The sequence below is a fragment of the Manacus vitellinus genome, unplaced genomic scaffold (assembly GCF_001715985.3).
Source record: "Manacus vitellinus isolate BGI_N305 unplaced genomic scaffold, ASM171598v3 scaffold_7_pilon, whole genome shotgun sequence".
Lineage (NCBI taxonomy): Eukaryota > Metazoa > Chordata > Aves > Passeriformes > Pipridae > Manacus > Manacus vitellinus.
The window spans coordinates 11185921-11193986 of record NW_021940813.1 but is presented as its reverse complement, the minus strand read 5'-3'; positions in this window follow the sequence as shown (position 1 = coordinate 11193986).

Sequence of the window (8066 nt, the reverse complement as noted above, 5' to 3'; positions counted from 1 at the left end):
AAGAAGAGGAGAGACAGTTTGGGATGGAATTCAATAGCATCAGGCCAAACACTGAAAGATTGTTTGCACAGCTGTGTCTAAGCGGTGACCAAACTGTTAAACAACCTAGTGGGGAGAAAATGAATAGAAACTCCTGTTGGCCAGAGGACTGAGTTTCCTGGACAGTGCTCAGGACGTTATGAAGTCATTGCACATGCTGGGTCAAGTTTTTACCCATATTTTCCCCTTGTGCTTGGGAATAATTCATGCTTTGCTTTTTCATAATAATATAATTACCTTAAAGCATCTGAAAAACATTCTGTATTGACAAATGATGCACTGTAGTCTACTTACCTATAACTTCAATTAGGGAACTTTTGCCTGCCATTAAACTGATTCACTGATGTGAGAGGAGACAGTGCCTGTATATCTGTCTTGCTTCCTTGCATATTGTAGATTATGAAACTGGACTACTGAGCAGTAATTTAATCAGCGGCATCAGAAGAGCATTAAGCTCCATTAAATGTTGGGTCACCATCAATGTCAGATGAGTATTAAATTATGGTTGCAACTTAGCAATACTCATCCAAAACCACAGTGCTTAGGTTCTTGGCAAGCATATAACAGTTTATTATGGAACAGATGCTTCAGAGCTTAACATATGACTGAAGTGTCAAGTTGTGTCAGAGAAGATGGACCCAACCACCCAATGTGGTGCTCAGACTTTGTGAGTCACTTTAGTGAATTGTTCCCTACCTGAATGATGTGGGTTAAAAATATTTCATTAACAGGATCCCCTGTTGAATGCTTGGAGGTCAAAGCACTGCTCTGTCTGACAAAGACCGGCTTATATAATTCTCTGCAAATGGTGGAGGTGCAGTTCTGCTGTTAAGGAGGGAAGATCCCTACAGGCTGCTCAGAGTTTGAATTTTTATGTAGAACAAAAAAAACTTTCTTTCCGGTTCTAGCACAACACGTTGCTAGCTTGGTATTTGAAAGATGTCTTTGATACCTCTGGTGCTAGTCACAGATTTTCCAAGTAACAGCAGTGGGGTGACACTAGTAACGCCCTTTCTGGTGGCTTTGCTGATGTTAGCAGCAGCTCTCGTGCAGCAGCTGAATCTTTGAGGCTCTTGTCAGTCTGCTGCCACTTAGGAAAGCTGCGTGCTGCAGGAGATGCTGACTTTGGAGCTATGCAGAGAGAGAAGGATGAAAAATGGATGCTAGAATAAAATGTTTTTCCCATTCCTGTTCAGGTGCAAAGAGTATGAGGAGGAGATAAAGAAGAGAGGGAGTGGGTTGGGCTGGTGAACTAACAGATGCACTGAGGGAAATTTTTGCTGGTAGTATTCCTGGGAAAGGAATAAATGGAAATGATGCTGATATAGGTAAAACTTACCTGGTCTTTGTGCAGCCTCTAGCTTGGTGGTAAGATGGGTTCTCCAAACAGGAATCCTAACAAAATCTCCATACCCATCTGCTGAAGATGGTGATTGTGGTTCTTGCAAAAATCTTGCCTGTAATTAAGCTTTTCTTATCTGATGGTAACCACAAGTTGGCCATATAGCCTTACAGGCAGAGTATCATGCCAGGGTATTTTAAGCAGTGTTACAATTTTTTATTTATTAAGGATTGCATCACTGGTGCTCAGATGTTGCCATCTAATTTCTTGTTGCCGTGCAGAAAGCATACTACCTGTTTAGTCCAGTGGGCTGCAGATGGGAAAACTGCAGGTTGAGCTGAAAACAGGACAACTGAGTAGAAGGCAGTGGTCTTCAGGGAGGAGTCCTATTATTTGGCTGCAGGAAAGACTGCCTGAGGTGATGGAGCAGTATGTTGCAAAACCACTCCAGTCAAAAGTCTCCAGAATCTCCTTCTGCTTATAGTTTTCACCCTAAAATTTAGGGTTTGTTTGCTTGTTGAAAAGTACTGTCCCAGAAATCTGCATGTCCTATATTTTTATTTTCAAAATATATCAAGAACTTGTGGAAATTTTGATGCTGAGCTATTAATATTAAAGCTTCAGATATTTTTCAATTTTCCACTTATCTCCTTATTACAGTTGTGAAACTGGCCATTATGCAAAGAACCAGCTCTGAAGGGGCTTCATCAGAGCAGAACCTGTCAGGGGAAGGAGAATTGCACCTTATATATATAGGCATTAGAATTGTCATTTCCTCTTTACCAGGGCTTAACTTTATGCATGCTTAATTATTAAAAGCCCAGTTGTTTCTGAAATAGTTCAGGTTAGGAAAGAGATTCTAAAGGAACTAGGAGTTTTAAGGTATTACTGTTTCTTAACAGAGGACTGAAATAATAAATAAGCACTAGGATGCATGTGATGTAGTGCAAGATCAGAATACAGCTGATAAATACATGGCTGGCATTTGGTTGGCATTTGGAAATGGTGGTGGAAATGATGTGTTTCATACCTTAGAGCAGGAGCTTGGAAATAGAGATGTCCTCTGTTTTTCCAAAAAACCCCACTCTTTAAGTCTCACTCAGTTTCAGAAAGTTTGTTTTTAATGAGATCAAAGGACTTTGTGGCAAGTAACTGGGTTTCCCAGCATTAGGTGTTTGAATTGATTGAAGCAAATGTGTGCGTATGTGTGCACTATAAAACGTTAATAACATTAAATGGCATCATTATGCACAAATGTATCTAGTGTGTAATATTAATATTCAATGAAGTAACTAATCTTGTCTTTGGGAAAGAACTTAAGGGACAGGTTTCATACCATTAATTTAGTACCATGCAGTTAATAGTTAAAAACAAGTTATTATTTTTGTGTGTCATGTGCACGCTTTACTTTCCATGTGAACGTTCATTTCTCTTTCCTGGAGATATAACGTTGACAAGACTTGAGAGACTAACGTGTCGCTGTAGATTAATGCAGTCTTTGAAGGGTCTTATTCCTAGTTACTGCTTTTTGCTCATAATGATAAATTGTATGAGAGAGTGATTATGTAAAATGGGAAACTAACTGAAGTGTAACTTAGATTGTCACTTCAACAGATTTTGTTTTTTTAATTTTTATGTATTTACAACTTAGGCAAAACTGACAACATTATTTTGAAAAGTATATTGCCAAAGAAAATAAAACCCAAAAAAATATATTTTGCCGTCATTCAGTTGTATGGTTTGTACTCCTACTTTACAGATTTGCAGTTCATATTGTAGATTTTACATTACAAAGTGTGTTCCTCTCTTTTAATGAGTGAGAGGAAAAGAAGGGAAGAGCAGGCATGTAAAGTTATCCTTACATATACTCTTATATAAAGCTTTCTACTTTGGCTATAGTTTGAAGCAGATTGTGTTAGCCGAGAAGCTTAAAACCAAAATGTTTTGACTTCTTAACATAGTCTGGATCTGTGCATATTGGAATGTAATAAAGCTGTACTTGTAGGACTGTTTGTAAAGTAATTTGAACATATTCTGTCCAATTATGGTTGATGTCATTAGGGTTCTCTCTTAATTCTGAAATCCTTCCTGAGAGGAGGCAGATAGAGCCAGTGAACACTGGATGATTTTACTGGTATTAAAAGGAAAATTAAATGTAAGGGAAGGAAGAGTAATTGGAAGCATGGATGAAGTTATTATATAAGCACTCCCAACCAAGCCTAGCATCTTGTTCCTTGTTGCTCCAGAGAGAGGTTCAATCTAAGCGTAACAAAACTGCAGAATTTTTCCTGTTGCAAAATGAATTGCCCTGCTTTTAACAAACAATGCTTCTGGGCTGCATCAAATCCACAGACCCTGTGTGAGGACATCACCAAATAAATCTTGAAGCTTTATCTGAACCATTAACAGATTTCTCCAGCGTATTGGAGACATTGTAAAGTACAGAGGTAAAGGAAAGCTTTAACAACTGTTGCGTTATTTTTTCAGGGACACAGTGTTCCAGCTTGTGCCAAAAGGATGCCTTCTGGCATAATAAATTCTTGGCAACAAAACTGGTTTTCGTGGTGAAGAACTATAATAAAGACTGTTGGAGGGGTTATTTGACTATTTTGTGTAATAGCATATATTAGCCCATGTGAGGGAGGAAGAGGAGGAGGACCCTTCGTGTAACAACAACTGCGTGTTTAATGTGGCTGCTCCAGAGCACGCTGTAAAAATGCAAACATGGGAAGGCATCTGAAAGAACAACCAGTACTTATTTACTTACTTGGTTAATGTCAGGGGTGTGCTTGGCTTACATAAACTTCTGACTGTCTGACATTGTACTTGCTTTTTCCCTTTAATATACGATTCATTTGTATTTTGCAGAGGTTTGGAATGGTTACTGCAGTATTGTATGTGAAGTGCTGGAAATGATGAATATTAGAAGTATAGCTTTCCCTTTCTTCTTCAAGACACTCCTACACATATCAAAGTATTTGACCAGTGGTTTTAAGTTACAGATGTTTCTTTGTCATGTGGAGGGGGATGCACAGCTTTTTCTGCCCACAACTCTAAAACCATCCTAAGTCTCACACTGTGCTGAATTGTGCAAACTCCTGCTAAAGAGAGCTTCAAGCCTGGGAATTGCATGGGCGTTGCGAGAAGGAATAATGAATGGGAGGGAGTTCACTCAGAGTTGGAAGGAAACTTCCCTCCTGTCCTGCCTGCTGAATGCTTGCACATTTGATGGCTTTGCACTTCCTATATTCATATGGTGTGAAACACAGCTGCAAATAATCATGGGACATGGTGAAAAGCTATGGAAAATTAAGACTTTCATAAATTAAGTCCTGAGGGAGTCTTTCAGCCTTAGCCCCTTCAAAATTGTTTAAGAAGCCAATACCACACCTATTTAGACAAAGCCTCCCATCCTTAGGGAATATGGTGGTTGCGTTTCAATGCTTACAGTCATATTTGGGAATTTGATAGCTTGTCATTGCTGTGTGGTGGAAAATTGTTTAGGGGGCAGGTCCTGCACATTAGCACAGTTGCAGCTGGAGATGTGTAGCTGTAGCCCAGGGCTGGGACAGATGGAGAGCTGGTTTGCTTTGGGTGGACTGTACCCTTGCCAGCCCTTTCCAGCTCTGGCGCTGCTACACTGGTAGTGTGCTTGAACCTGGTGGTACTCACTTCAGCCTGTTTTAATGTCATCAGTGCTCAGTGCTTGCATGAGAGATGTGTTGAAGGAGTAATAAAACCACACGCTGTTGTCAGATGGACAGTTGTTTTTCCTATGTAAACCAGCGGTGTAGCCTCTTTGTTTACAGGCACCAGAATATTGTATGTTTGGTGAGAAGCTGTGTTTTTATCTTGTAAAGTTGTTTTGTGCTAGTACAAAGATAAACCTCTAGAAACTCTGAAGTCGAAGGACACTGCTGAGAAAAACTTTTTGTTGAGCTGATTCATATGTTGCTTTGTATTTTAGGGGGATCCAATTAGTAATAAAGTTACTCCTTATAGTCTGACGTGTGGTTGCAGATTTTTAGGAAACTTCAAATTCCTACAGCAGACAGCTGTTGTACAAGGAAACATTTTAGAGGAGAAAAATGGTAACATTTTAAATTTTAAAAAACAAACAAAAAAATCTGTTAAAACACAAATCAAATAAACGTTAGTTAATGCTATTTAGATCCCTAATTTTATAATGCTGTTTGAAAAATGCCTATATGCTAAGATAGTTGCAATGTGTTCTAGTTTACTTGTGATAATTGGAGCAGAAATATGGTACTTTGAGGAAAAAGTTAAACATCAAATGAACCCAAGAAGACTTCCCTTTCCTGAGGTACTCTGCAAAATGGAGTACATGTGAAGAATGGGAAGAATGATTGTAAGAGTATGAAAACTGCATGGTGAAAAAGAGTAGAAATAAAAGTAGCTGTTGAGGGATTTGCCTTTATTAGCTAGCCATCTTGAATTTCATGGAGAAAGAGAAGTTTATAGAGCTTCTTGGGTCAGGGCCATCTCTCCTTGTATGTTACTTTGTACAGTATTACAGGGCTCTGAATAAGACTAGACTGGCTGGATTCTTATGTATGATAATGTATATTACATGTAAAGTGACAATGCCACTTTTGCCTCTTGCTTTCTGTAAAGCTTTGATGGCATGTTCCTCTCCTCAAAGCTGCTGCAAAAATCATAAGGGCATAGATTTATGTAGGAAAAAATCGAGACAGTGATGGCTTTTCCTCTTGGCATTTTGGGGGAGTGTTTCATTCGGTGTTTATAGTCCTATAATCTCTATAATGCTTGGACAACATATTGAAGAACTTCTGGTTTTGGCTCAGATATTTCCTGTTTATCTCAAGATGCCTCCCATATTGGCTGAACTTCTAACCCGGAGCTTAACATCTGTCATTTTATACATCGAATGGACAGTTTCTCATCCTGTCGCCATTGGGGCTGTCGTAGGCCCCTGCAGTTGAGTGTTGTGTTTATCAGGAGTAAATGGATGTGTTCCTTTGATTTGCTTCATTTGAGGGATTCCTGATACTTAATGATGCTGAGGGTTGTTTGACTTCTTTCCCTTCCACTATTAAAGAGATTTCTGCTGCCATTATCAGGTACACTAACTTTTCAGCACACTTCAGCATTTCTATGTGCAAAGACCACAGCTGTAGTTGAACAATGTGTTTGTTGTAATCCAATAATAAGAGTCCTAAATATAACAATAATTATAACCTCTTACGTTGAGAACAATATTGATAATCAGGGATACAAATCCTTGAAATTCATAGAAATAGAGCTTGACATTGGTTGTTGCAGTGTTATCCATGTTTTAAGATTTTAAATACTTTGCAAAACTTGTATGTGCTCACGTAAAGATTTGGCTTTGCTGTACAGATGGGCATAACAGCAAAAAGCACCCAGAGAAATATGAGTAATTACATTTATCAACAACTAAACAGAATACTCTGGATATTATTCTTGTAATTAACAAGTCTAACTTGCCATAATAAGCACTGATTATAAGTAGTCTAACTGATTTTATTGAATATATGCCCTATTGGACACTGCACCCCATTCGGTCTTGTGTATCTTTAAATCATATTTGTAATTAGTCTACATGTACACTTTTGGTCTTTCTGTCCTCTTTTTAAAATTCAATTTTCTTTTTTTCAACCAAACCCTTTGAAAATTTCATCAGTGTAATCAGTGTAAAATTCTTTGTAAAGTAGAGCTTTTGATGAGCCATGTATGATCCACAGAGTTGTGATGTTTCTGCAATTTGCTGATGGACAGAATAGCCATGTATTGCCAACATGGTCATGCAATTAATATATCCAGGTCTAATAAGAGTCCAGAGTCACAAAAAGAGAGTGTTTCTGTAAGCACAGAAACAGCAGACTCTTCAGAGTTATATTCCTTGAGCAGGATTTAATTTTTAATTGCAAAATTCATAGTGGCTTGAGACAGTATGTATTTAATCTCAAACTTCTGTTTTGATCCATTGCTGTCACAAATACGCTCTTTGACTACCAGATTCTCACCTGGCATAATGCCATCTCCTCATTCACTTGTGGTTTTTCCTTTGACCAACCTCTGGCAAGAACCTTAAAAAGAACAGAGCAATATACAAGGTCTAAATATTCTATTTCAATTCCTCACTTTTTGTATCTCTTCAGGAGCCTGGTATGGCACCTTCCTTATTTACCTCATGGCTGTACACGGTACCTCTGACCTTGTAAACACAGTCCTGACATTTGTAATACCTTTGGGAGAGGCTGATTTTAAGTTATGTTGCTGCTTCTCGTGTTCACATCTTCTCTCTTTTGAGTTTTTCATTTTACAAACTTTAAACACTTTTCTGAATGTAGTAGTATATACACAGTGGATATAAAGTGGGTTTTTTAATGTGCTGTGTTTCTCTTTCCTTGTCTAAAATAGTAGTTTTTCGTTAGCAGTACCTCTCAGCTAATGTTTTGACTATGAACTGTTGAAGGTTTCTAGTAAAAGATACATCTACCCTAATATGTGTGTAATCAAACGTAATCTCATACTATATTCTATGAGTATGCATGTTATAATTGAGGGACTAATTATTAGGATCTTCTCAGTAATTTTTAACATTTGTTTTTAATGCTTTTGGAATTTTCTTTTGCTCTGCTGTAGTCAGAGAGATGTGGAGAGGGAGTAAGAGCCAGAA